This window comes from Gopherus evgoodei, chromosome 1 (genome assembly GCF_007399415.2).
Source record: "Gopherus evgoodei ecotype Sinaloan lineage chromosome 1, rGopEvg1_v1.p, whole genome shotgun sequence".
NCBI classification, from domain to species: Eukaryota; Metazoa; Chordata; order Testudines; family Testudinidae; genus Gopherus; species Gopherus evgoodei.
In genome coordinates this window covers 350,855,584-350,868,463 of record NC_044322.1, presented here as the reverse complement: position 1 = coordinate 350,868,463, position 12,880 = coordinate 350,855,584, and the positions used below count along the sequence as shown (strand labels likewise).

General features: G+C 44.0%; 1 protein-coding gene across 4 annotated transcripts in view; it reads right to left on the bottom strand.

The window, feature by feature from the left end:
• GRM3 (glutamate metabotropic receptor 3) overlaps window positions 1–12,601 on the bottom strand; it is a 168,088-nt gene extending 155,487 nt beyond the window's left edge. The window contains exons 1-2 of one of the 4 annotated variants that reach the window (XM_030563136.1): window positions 11,741–12,601; window positions 11,106–11,221 (exon numbers count right to left, since the gene is read on the bottom strand). The gene's annotated coding sequence lies outside the window, so the exon portion shown is untranslated. Of the gene's footprint in view, window positions 1–11,105; window positions 11,222–11,330; window positions 11,350–11,469; window positions 11,535–11,740 lie in introns of those variants that run through there. The other 3 variants (XM_030563061.1, XM_030563223.1, XM_030563312.1) reach the window with 3 other exon arrangements.
• Window positions 12,602–12,880: the final 279 nt, after the last annotated feature.

The following is a 12,880-nucleotide window of genomic DNA, read 5'->3' as shown; positions in this document are numbered from 1 at the left end:
TTGGAAAGGCAATTCTTAAAATAAAGACCTTTTCCCACATTTTCATTATCTGCCTTTCACTGAGGGTGATTCCTGTCACCTTTTTTCCCTCTTTGTTTGCTTAGAGAATCAAAGCTTTTTCCCCCTCCTGCTAGCTTCTGGAGTGTTAAAAAGTGATACCAATATACTGAGTTTACATTACAAACAAGTTAAAATTCCCAGTCTCTCACAGCTTTTCTCCTAGTATATTAAGGAAAACCAAGTTCAGATAAACTGCACAATTAATTTGAGATCACTTCCGAGTGAAAAAAGAACAGGTTGCTTTAAGCTGGGTATTTTTCTTCCTGGAGATTTCAAGTCAGTTTCAGGAAGCGAAATTACTATTCTCTAAAAGTCACCTCACCTGATTTGTATTCCCCAGACTATCCCATTAGATATTCTTCCCTTTTAACTCATAAACTCATTTTAATAAATCGATCTCAGGATTACCCATGTGTAAACAGAGCCTTATTAACCGCATAATAGACAGGCAAATGGATGGGAAAAGGACTTGTTGCATGTTGCTCTTCATATTACTGTAATTGTTCTACAGTGAAGATCCTAAGATTGGGCATACTTGTTGGCTACAAAAGAGAAGGTAAATGTCTCCTTTAATGTCAAGGGAAGCAGAGTAGCTGTAGATTTTCATTTATCAGAAATGTGGTTGCTAACAGGATGGCTCAGAAGAACTGGCTGATGTTGACATTAATGTTGATCTTGCTTTCCCTTAAAGAACTCTGCCCTTCCTCAGCTGTTGGGAGTAGGTAGAGTAACAAGAGCCTGATATAACAAAATGCTGAGATCCCATGTGGTGCCAAGTGCCCTTAATTCACATTGACTTCATCAGGAGCTGACAGCACTTGGCAACACACAGGATCAGGTCCATAAATAAATAACGGAAATGCAATATCTGTCCAGATCAAATTACAATGGAGGCCCCATCATAAGTCTGAGTGTTGCTAATTAGTGAGAAAGTGAGCAAGTCCAATTGAAAAAGCCAAGAAGAATGCATCGGAAACATGGACATTGTCCATGTATTTAACAAGCATAGTTTAATTCTACCGATTTATAATACTTAGAAATAACTCTGGAGTAGTCATTTTTATAGCACATTTTGTAAATATTCTAGTCATATGAAAGTTCACTGTAGCTCTTTGATGTCAAAATTTTCAAGGGAAGAGAGGAGACACAGATGCTCTTTTCTGTGTGTGCAAAGAACGAGGTGTACAAATTAACAATGTATGAAGTCCTCTTGTACTGAATTTTACCAAATGCTGATCTATGACTTTGCGGTCAGCTTACTAGACTGAATGTGATTTTTTTTTTTACAAGACAGAGATCTAGAGTAGTGATAAAACGTAATTGCTAGCAGCTAAAACCAAGACCTTGATTTGTTGTGTGTGCTACTCTAGAAAGAATCTTTTGGACCACAGATAGAAGCCTGATCCATTGCGTACTGAAGTGAATGGCAAATTTCCCATTGACTGTACAGGATGTTGGACTGAGCCCAATTTCAGTGAAGGATCCATTAAAAATTCAGGAGCTTATGGGCTAGACCCTCAGCTGGTATAAATTGATGCAGCTCCATTGACATCAACAGAGCGATGCCAATTTAAACTAGCTGAGAATCCAGCTCAATACCTGGACAATTTAATTTCCATTGAACTAAAACTCAGGTTAATATATATCTTCAGCAAAGATGCTCATTCACTTCCTCCAAAAATTGTCTTTTGTTTGGCAGGGTCAATTTTTTATTAGAAGTAAAATACTGATAATAATTTGTATAGTTTTAGACAGGGACTCATTCAACAATGCTTACCCATGAGAGTAATCCCAGCCAATAGGACTAAGGTAGCCCCTTTGTAAGAGTAGGGGTTGCAGGATTGGTCCCTATGTGTCTTAGTATAAGGTACCTATCTATTTATATGAAAAATGAAGGCTATGGAAGAAAAATTTCCGCCAATCTCCCCATGTTAGAAGGGCAGGGGACATGTTCCCAAATGTTGTGCCTTGATTTTTCACAGATGTCTGTGTGTGGTTTTGACAGCAGGATGCCCATTCTATACTAAACAGCACTGTGTCTTTAACTAGTCCCTATGGCTATATATGGGTTTCTCCTCTATATTATTTCATATGCTCTATTATGGCTGCCATCATAATTTCTTTACTGAGAAATATATACCCCATTGTGATTACAATTGCCACTAATAAATTAATAATCCCTGGCAGAAATTACAAGATCCAAACATTGTAGCTAAAGAATGCAGAAATAAAAGCTTGTGCACTCACTGAGACATACACAAATATATGCAACCACAAATCCATTACCCTGGGGACTGACCAACACCCAGTGATGTCAGTGGCAATGCTCCTTTAGATTTAATAGATCCCTAATCATGACTACACAATACAGTATTGTATAGCATATTGTATTGCAACATATATGTTTCATAAGCAATTTCAATTGTATCATGCTCTGTTGCACATAGCACTTTGTAATGAATAAGTAAAATGGAGAATATTCTCCTTATTTCATCTGTCACTGATGAGAAACTGTTTAGGACCAGATTTTAAAACTACACAGAACCCAGCAGCTGAAAATCTGTCTGTTTCATTTAGTAACTTGAGTGGAACCAGGCCATTTATTTAGAGGCACAAGTTGGGGCTGGTAGATGCTGAATTCTTTTGAAAATCTATTCCTTGCCATACTCTATGGATCAGTGCAATCCTCTTGTTGGTTTACAAGCACAAAGTGCTCCAGTGATTGTCATAGATCAGTGATGTCCCTGAATGCTACATCTGGATCTTTGATTCAGCTGAAAGATGTATAAAACTCACACAGGGCAGACAGTCAGCTCTCCATTGGCAACACATCTAAGCAGGTTTTTATGCAACACTTATTGGAAGGAAGAGTCACCACGACCAAAACCTAGACTCAGTAAATTGTCTGCAGAACCATACCTTTCAGACTGCAGAGTAACTTTTGGCTTCGCCTAATACCACATGCCTTTGGGGACAGCACATCACAAATGCACAGAAGTTGATAGTTTACAGAACTGCACAGGATGAAGATTGGCAAGTCAGCAGTCTGGACATTCAGCGTCGTAAGGCTTGTCTACACTAGAAATATTACAGAAGCATAGCTGCAGCACTGCAGTTGCACTGCTGTAGCACTGTAGTGTAGACACTTACTGTAGCAACGAAAGGTGTTCTTCCATTGCTGTAGTAAATCCACCTCCCGAGAGGCAGTAGTTAGGTCAACGGAACAACTCTTCTGTTGACCTAGCACTGTCTGCATTGGGCTTTCACACCCCTGTGCGATGTTGCTGGCCTGACCTACATTTCAGATCTAAATGAAACACATCAGGTAACAAAGTGGTCCCTGATTCAAGTGTGAAATTGTGGCCAATTGGAGAGTTCCTTGGAAAAACAGGACATTATAAAGCCCCTGCTTGTCAGCTAATGATGCACCCACTTACTAACATTTCCTATTTTTCCAATTGCTCTTTCTCCCCTCAGGGTAATTATTTCCCTGGCAAGGCATTTACACTCAGTGAGTCCTGGGTTTCTAATTCCCTTTGCCTCCCTCCTCAGGCCCTCTATCCAAGCCCCGGCCTCCTCCCTTTCTGTACCACATGGGCTGCTTCAGGGGCATAACAGTTGTCCAATAGGAGTAATGGGGAAAAACAAATTAGATAGTTTTAAGATGGAGCTTGATAAGTTTATGAATGGAATTATCTGACAGGGTTGCCTGATATAGCAGGGAATTGGATTCAATGGACCCAGAAGGTCCCTTCCAATTCCTATGCTCCTATAATCTACACCACCCACTGGGATCTCTGCGCCTTCTCTTCTCCTTTCTCTTCTCTCTCTCTGCCCTCTCTTCAGGAACTGTCGATCTTCACGCAAAAAGCTCTGGTTTCTCTCATCCTGAAAAACCCACCTGCACCTCTAAGTGCTATCCTATCTGCCTCCTCAGCCCTGCTTCTGAACTGCCTGACAGATGCTCTAAACAGGGGATCAGTTTTTCCTCCCACTAATCCCTTTCCTCAAGGTGTCTTCCTTTGAGGCTCTGCAATCTGGCTTTCATTGTCTTCACTCCACTAACACTTTTCTCATCCGTGTTTCTGAAGACCTCCTGGCCATGTCTAAAGGCCACATCTGTGTGCTTCGTCTCCTTGATCTAGCAGTGGCCTTTGCCATTGCAGATCATTGTCTCACCTCCCCCAACACTTGTGTTTGCTTGATTCTTCTCTGACATCTCTGACCACTTCTTCATTGTCTCCTTAAGGGTCTCTATCACATTCCTCCTCCCCTGCTCATTTATTTTTTCTGGACTCCATCCAGGTGTGACATTGTCTAATTCAAGTTTGACCGTGCAAACCATTGTTGCTACTACTATTATATAATTGCAACAAATCTTATACAAAGTGTGACACATAGCCAGAAAGGGTTAAGCATTCTGCAGAATACATGATCAGAGCCAACCATTAGAGAGAAGTTAGAACACTATGTAAATGGTAACTAAGGCCATTCCATGCTAAGTAGGCTAGAACTTTGAAATGCAAGCCTGTATTGTTAGACATTAAAGGTGATATGAATTATATGTGTTAAGTATAGCTTGTTAAATGTTAGCCATTCCTATGTTCCTATCTGTCACTATCGCTATCACCAAAAGGGAATATGAACATTTAGATGAATCTTGGATGAAATAATACCATTGTCTATGTGTCTCATTAAAGTTTGTGATAAACAGCTTAATGGATAAATTATTTTATGTTAATCCCATGTAGTTAATTACCGGTGAGGTTTAGGAAACAGAAGGTTACATCAAAAGCCTACTGTTCACCCAGGACTGTATGGTCAAGTGGCTGCTAGAAAATTGTATAAAAGACCCTTGGTCCTGATCTTGTCATCTCAGATCTGCTTGATGCTTCAATGCAGGGGAAACTGAAGCCACAACACTGAGATCCCAGTTCTAACTGGACCACTCTGAATATAAAGATTGACTATAAACTAGGAACTATTTCTGAAAGAACTCGGCATCTACAAAGCTCACCATCTCTGCTATGAGTCTGAATCTCAAGACTGACATGTCTGTGTGTATACCGATCTTTTAATCTATACTCTCTCTTTTTTCTTTTTTTAAAATAAATTTTAGTTTAGTTAATAAGAATTGGCTGTAAGCATGTATTTGGGTAAGATCCAGAATATTCATTAACCTGGGAGGTAATGTGTCTGATCTTTTGGGACCGGTTGAACTTTTTTCTATGATGAATAAGATTTTCATTAATCCTCATCATATTTGACTTGGGTGTCTAGGTGGAGGCCTGAGGCTGAGTTACTTTAAGGGAACTGTGTTGATTTCTGAGTAACCAGTCAGATCTAACAGAAGCTGTTTTGTGCTGGCTTGGTAAATCTAAGTATTGGAATATCCACCAGCTTTGGAGATTGCCTGTCTCATTCTTTGCAGTTCACCCTAGCTGAGTGACCTCAGCTGGCTCCCTGGGGATTCCGGTCACACCAGGGCCCTCCCCTTTTCTTCCTCCACTCTCCTCCTGAGTGATGCAATTTGCTCACACAGGTTTAGTCGTATCAGTTTTACTCTGGTTCAGGGGTGAACAAACTACAGCCCACAGGCCAGATCTGGCCCCTCAGGACTTTGGATCTGGCCCGCGGGATTGCCCCTTGTTGTGCCACGGGCCCCATGCTACTCTCAGAAGCGTCCAGCACCACATCCCTGCGGCCCTCGGATAGAGGGTGGGGGGCAGAAGGCTCCGTGCATTGCCCTTGCCTCCAGGCACTGCCCCTTGCAGCTCCCATTGGCCAGGAATGGGGAACTGTGGTCAATGGGAGCTTTGGGGGAGGTACCTGGAGGTGTAGCAAAGGCAGTGCATGTGGAGCCCTCCACTCCCCCTCCCCTAGGGGCTGCAGCACTTCCTGAAGCGGTGCGGTGTGGGATCAGGGCAGACATGCAGGGATCCGCCCTGATATCGGTGTGCGCTGCTGCCACCTCGGAGCTGCTTTAGGTAAGCGGCGCCGGACTGGAGCCCAAACCCCTCCTGCCCCCTGCCCTCCAACTCCCTGCCCTGAGCCCCCTGCCTGCACCTTGCACCCCTCCTGCACCCCAGCTCCCAGCCCTGAGCCCCCTTGTACATCCCACACCCCTCCTGCACCCCAACCACCTGCCCTGAGCCCCCTCCCTCAGTTCGCAACCCTCCTGCACCCCTTCCCTGAGCCTCCTCTTGCACTCTGCACCCCTCCTGCACCCGTATCCCCTTCCCTGAGTCCCCTTATACATGTCACACCCCTCCTCTGCCCCAATCGCTTGCCTTGAGCCCCTTCCTGCACACCACACCCCCTGCCACACCCCACACACCCTCCTGCACCCCAACACCCTGCCCTGGGCCTGCATACAATTTCCCCACCCAGATGTGGCCCTCGACCCAAAATATTTGCCCACTCCTGCTCTAGTTTCTCTGAAAAAATTTGTAGGCATGCATGAACTTTCAATTTTTTCCCCATTTTCATATCTCCACCTGGCTCTCTGATATCTCCTTTCATGTGACTCACTACAACTTGAAATTCCGAGTGGTGAACATTAACTCCCTGAAATCTTCTCCATAAACCTCTCCTTTCTCCCCACCTCTATCACCATCATCCTCTCCACTGAATATGATGGCATTCTTAGTGTCATCTCTCCCCACTCCTTGCCAAATTCAGCAGTTGCTACCTCTGCATCACCTCCAAAATTCACGCCTTCCTCGCCATTGCAATCTCATGCTTTAATTACTGCAGCTTCTCCTCCTCCACTCTTAATTCTCTCCACTTCTATCAACCCAAAATGCAGCTACCAAAACCATCTTTCTTTCCCCGCTGCTCTGACCACGTTTCAGTCATCCTTGAATCTTCACATTGTTCTTACACTTACTCCAGGTCCAGCTTGGCATTCTTCTCCCTGAGTCATTTCTCCACTGCCTGAAGCTCTTTGTGTTCCTCCTAGGCTTTATCACTCATCACCCCATTTTCCTCTTCATCCTTTTCTGACTTTTGTGCCTATTCCCATGCCACCCATTTGTATCTGAAAAAAAACTCCCTATTTGAAGGCTCTAGGGTCTCTCAGTTCCCTACAAGAAACCTTGGAAAAAATCTTTATCCATGAAGTGTTTAAGCTCTGCTGTGCATTCCCTTCTTAATGCATATCCTATCTTGTTTTTCCACCATCTTCATTTGCTCACGGACTCTACACTCATCAAAAAGTGGCAAAGCTTCCATTGACTATAATGGTGCTGGATCAGAGCCATAGGCCCCATTCAGCAAGGTACTTAAGCATGTGCCAAACTTTACGCATATGAGCAGTCTCAACGAAGTCAATGGGCTTACTTAGGTGTTTGAAGTACTTTATTGAATTGGGGCTTTCGATTATAAGTTCTTCAGTGTAGACACTTGCTATTGGCTATTTTGGTATAATAATGATCGTCATAATGAGGCTGGTGTCTGCATCTAAGAACAGACTGTAGCCTAGAATGAGCTTTTTTAGTTATCCCTTTACAATTGTGTTTTTATACCATTTTATGCAACAGGTTATGGGGTAGATCCTCAGCTGGCGCAAATTTGTCTAACTCCATTGACTTCCATGGAGTTATGCTGATCTACACCAGTTGACAGCAAGGCCCTAAATCTATATAGTATGAAGACTACTACTTAAAGTTCCATTTAGTTCCATTGTAGCTGTGCATAATGGCATTACAGTGTTTCCAATTATATCATTTTAGCTTCATGGGGCCAATACGAAGATAAAAGGAATATTGGGATAGCTCCTCGGTATAAATTCATATAGCTCCATTGACTTCAGTGCCCTTTGATTTCAATGGAACTGCATTGATTTATAGCGACTGATGATCCGACACCACTGAGTTAACACACAGCTTGAAAAGATGTATTATATTCCTTGTAATTTTCGTGGAATACTGAAAAAAAATATGGAAAAACCCTGTAGTAAAATATACATGGTGACAGTTTCACTGACATTGGTCATTGGATTCTGAGCATACCAGAGGAGGCAGCGATAGCCTTGCCTCCCAGTAGAAACTGAAACACTTGTGTAGACAATTGCTTTTTTGTCTGTAGCAATGGAAAAATTCACACACACATGCACTGAAGTTGTTCCCAGCCTAGAGTTGGATATTACAAAGCCCGTGAGAAAATCTTGTCTTTTGTCCTGGCAGTTCTACTATTCAAATAAAGAGAAGATTTTAAATGAAAAGATACGTTTTACACTATGCCCCATTCCTTCCCCCAGTTTAGGGCTAGAGCATCACTCTGCAGTCTGCCCTGCAGAAGGGGTAGCACATAGAATCATAGAAGATTAGGGTTGGAAGGGACCTCAGAAGGTCATCTAGTCCAACGCCCTGCTCAAAGCAGGACCAATCCCCAAACAGTTTTTTACCCCAGTTCCTTAAATGGCCCCCTCAAGGATTGATAGGTGACTATCCCAGGGAAGAGACTCAATCTCTTGGCTCCCAACTTGTTCCATGGGGGAAACGAGCATAGAAAAGTCATAGACTACTTTCCCCTCCTCACTGCTTGATGCATTGTTGGGGTGGGTGGAACCAAAGCCCTGCCCATTCCCCACTCCTTCATGGGAATGGGAGTAGTGACCATGGGGAGGCTGCATGTGCATCCCATGCAACGGAGTAAGGGAGCACCTTATGCCTCCATATTTCCCTGCATATGGCAAGGGACAATCAACCTTAGCTTCTGATCAAGAATGGACCTGGATCTCTTAGTGATAGCCATCTGGTTGAAATCATCAGTAAATTTGGCATCAATACTCAGCAAGAGAAGCCAGTTGATACTACGTGGATTTCTTCACCACAGTTTGAACTACTCCCTGCACTTCTCATTATATATGTTTACACACAAACAGTAATACTGTATTATCCCGTACTGTGCTATGCAGTATCGATAACATTGCTGTAAAACTTCTTGAGAGCTTTGGTGGGTAGGTGCTTTATAAACAAAATGATTAATTATTATTATACTGTAAATAAAGAGAGACAAAGCTTTGAAATTCTGGTCTCCAATGGAGATTTAATAGAAAAAAATAACCCTTCTATGGGTTTTCTGAACCATCCTATAGAATTCAATACAGAATGATCTTTCCTGCAGTAGAATCCTATGGGATGCTTCAACAAATGTATATAGCCAGGATCTCCTGCTTTACTAAAGTGTACAGGCTTGATTCTGAACTCACACTATTAAACCAGATCCTCAGCTGGTGTAAATTGGGGTAGCTCCATTGAACTCAATTACACCAGCTAAGGATCTGGACCACTGATGTCAAACTAATTACTCCTGATTTAAACCAGGGCAAACCAGATTAGAATTAAGCTTCATAGGGTTTTATAGTGATTCGTACAGAACCCTACTAGCTAGAACACTATTAAATTCTATAGGATTTCCCCCTGGGGCTATCTTGTTTGCACAAAACATCTGTACAAATCTTCCTTTCAATATTAAGATGTAACAGTGTATCTTCCCTTCCACCCACCCCATTACTTTACCCATTTCTAAATTAAATTCTACTTAAACAGCACAGATCGTTGAACTAATAAGTATGATTACCTCTTTGTTTCTTTTACTTTGGTGTTCGAGCTTACTTTCAAAACTTGCTCCAGCACATATTATCTAAGTATAAAGATGCAAACAAGATCCAGAGAGGAACTTGATCTCCACACCTTGCCAAGGATTCACTCTTTGAATGCTAGCATTCTGTTACATTTACCAGGGGTGGCAACATTTACATTAAAAATCATTATTTGCAGAGGAGTATAACTAGGCCATCAATAAAAATAACTCAAACAAAACAAACAGCAACAGAAAAGCAGTGTCTCAGCACAGAAGCAAGATTTATATTTTAATGTACTTGATAAAAATAATGATTTTGCTTATTTTTAAGTTACACAGCAGGGGAAAAAATGGCATTTTTTACTTAATGTTGATCTTCATTCTTTTACCTCTAAAATGAGTAATCATAGAAAGAATGAGGTTTGGTGGACAGTACATTGATTGGTGTATTTTGGAAGGGGTGAGGGAAGCATGTGTTATTTCACAGTAGACCATAACCATTCCTATTATTCTGCTCATTAATCAATGAATTAAGAAGGATTCACACTGATCATTGATCTATCCTCGAGGATAAAAGGCACTGTATAAAATGGTCCTCAATTTGGAAAAAAATGCCTCAACTTGTATTTTTGCAATTGCAACTCTCTTTAGAGTAAATTATGTTTTCTAATCATTGCATGTATAAAAATATGTAGTCAGTAGACTAACTCTTAATGGCTTGTAAGCGTTATAAGGGGAATGTATCTAGAAATGTATTGTCATTGTTCTAAAATATGTATTTAATCAGGTGGAAAATACACCTTTCAAATTGTTTTCATGCAGATTTAAGCAACCCCAGACATGTATTTACACAAGCTTAAATATTTGCTAGTCTGGGTCTTAAGCAATTTGGTTTCACAAGCTGCCAAGGAAGATTTTTTAAAATGAATCAACTATTTAGAATATGTTTTACATCGTCTTCAGCAAGTGACATAAACTGTGAAAAAGCCGAGAAAAGTTAAAACGAGCAGCTTTATCCTTAACTTAGACCAAAGCAGCATTAGCCTGAATACTGATTTTTTTGTGTTTTGCTTGGTTTGAATCAAAATGCTAAGATTAGTGACATTTGGGGATTTAAAAAAGAATACATAACTGAAGCTTTAGGATAACTTGGAAAAACCATACAGCCACATAAATATATATATTATCTCTTGCTTCTGCACTCATACATATTTATGTACATGTATATGCATAAAAATCCCCCACCTTCAGAGAGTTGTTAAAATATATACTTTTTTTTACACACATACAACACAAAGATAGTTACACACACATGGATAGTTATATGCATATATACACATATAGATAGGCACACATATGGGCACAAACGCACGTGTATAGACACACATACACATATAGACACAGATGCATATACACATGGGCACACACAAATACAGAGAGAAAATACAGTTACTCACACAGATATGCACATCTATGTACACACGGCTGGATACATGCACGGATAGTTATTCTATATCGTTTACAGAACTCCAAGCTTAGGGTCCTGGGAGCAGCCAAATCCCGGCAGAAATCTCTAAGGAGCAGTGAAGCCTTGTCAATGCGCTGTGTTCCCCATCTCTCTCCCCCAAGCCTGCTCTCCCCTCCAGACAAGAACATGCGCTGAGCTAGGGGCCGGCTAGTACCTTCCAGGCTGGCTTGCCAGTAGCCACCTGCGCTTGGGAACCAAACGGACAGGAACTTCAGTTCCCCCAGCGAACCTCTGGGCAACATCTGGCAGCAAACGCTGTGCTTCGGGCGAGCCGGGGAGCCCGTTTCACTTACCGCCGCCGGGTACTACCGAGTCATGGTGCGGAGCCGACGCGATGGGCGATGGGTTTGCAAACCAGGGAAAGTCCCGGGGTCTGGGGCTCGCCCTGTGCAGCGGAGGGGCCCATTGCAACCCTCGATCACCTGCCCCCTTTCCCCGCCTTCCCGCCCGCCAATCCCTGAATCTCTAGGCAAATACCCCCCCCCCCCCCCCCATAACTTCCCCCGGGATCGCGCCGCAAGCATCGCCCGGGCAGCAGCAGCGGCGCCGCGGTCCTCGCCTTACCGTGCGGGAAGGTACCTCCCGGGTGTGCGGCTGCTCCTGGGCTCCGGATCGCTGCCGGGCTCCGCGCTCCCTCTCATGTGCCCTTTAAGATCCGCGAGGGAGTTTGCCACCCTCCGGAAAGTCCAAACTTGTGTGGGGAGAGTAGCGTCTCCCGCGTCCCCCCCGGCTCTGGATCGAGTCCCGCTGGCAGCGCATCAAGGCCTCCCGTGCGCCTGGCAGGGAGGGGGGAGACTGGGTGTGGGGGGGGATCTGCGCTCACCAATTAACCCCCCGCTTCCCTGCGCCTCGCTTCTCCTGAGCCCGCTTCCCGCGCACCGGCCCGACTGGGGCTCGCCTCGGCCAGGCTTCTACCGGGGGCTCCCTGCTGCCGAGCCGCATCCTTCCTTCCCCTCCTTTCAGCTGGGGGGAGCTTGGTGCAGAGCCTGAAATTACAAGCCTGGCCGGGGCTGTCAAGAGAAGGGAGGCGAGGGGGGCAGATTGTGCAGGCTTCCTATTCCCAGCCAGCACCAGCTGCCTGCAGATCCGCGGGGGGAGGATTATTTCTCTAGGGATAACTTTGAAGCTCCCTCTTGCTCTCAGCGCGGCCCGGGAGCTGGGGCCGGCAAGGAGTCCTCGGAAGCAGGAGCATCCTGCGCTCCCATGCTGCTGGGTGACTGCATGAGCCACACACGGAGCAATGCGATCAGCTGCTTTCCCCACTGCTCTGCACCTGCACCGGCAGCCGGGGCAAGAAGGGGAGACGCTGCTTCTCCTAGCAACCCTGCATCGATCTTCTTGGGAGGCCCCCTCCTAAAAAGTTCCGATTGGAGGAGGGAGGAGGGGAGCCACACCCCTGCGAGGATGCTCTGGATGCTGCCTCGTTGTGCTTTTTTTTTGTTTCCTCTTCACCAATCCAGGAGACATTCAGGTGGAGAAATTGCAAGAAGGGGCTGGAATGCAGAGTCAGATCAGTCTGCTGGGTCGTCTGCTCCCTGTCTGCTTCTCTGTCTCTCTCTCTCAGCTGGTTTGAAAGATCTACTTTTGTTCTCTCTTTCTTTAAAGGAAAAACAGCCTCCCCTCCACCTCAACTCTGCCAGAGAGCAGCAAAGAGGAAAAATGGGCACCAGGAAAAGAAGCCAGAATGCAGCAAAGGCAGAAGAC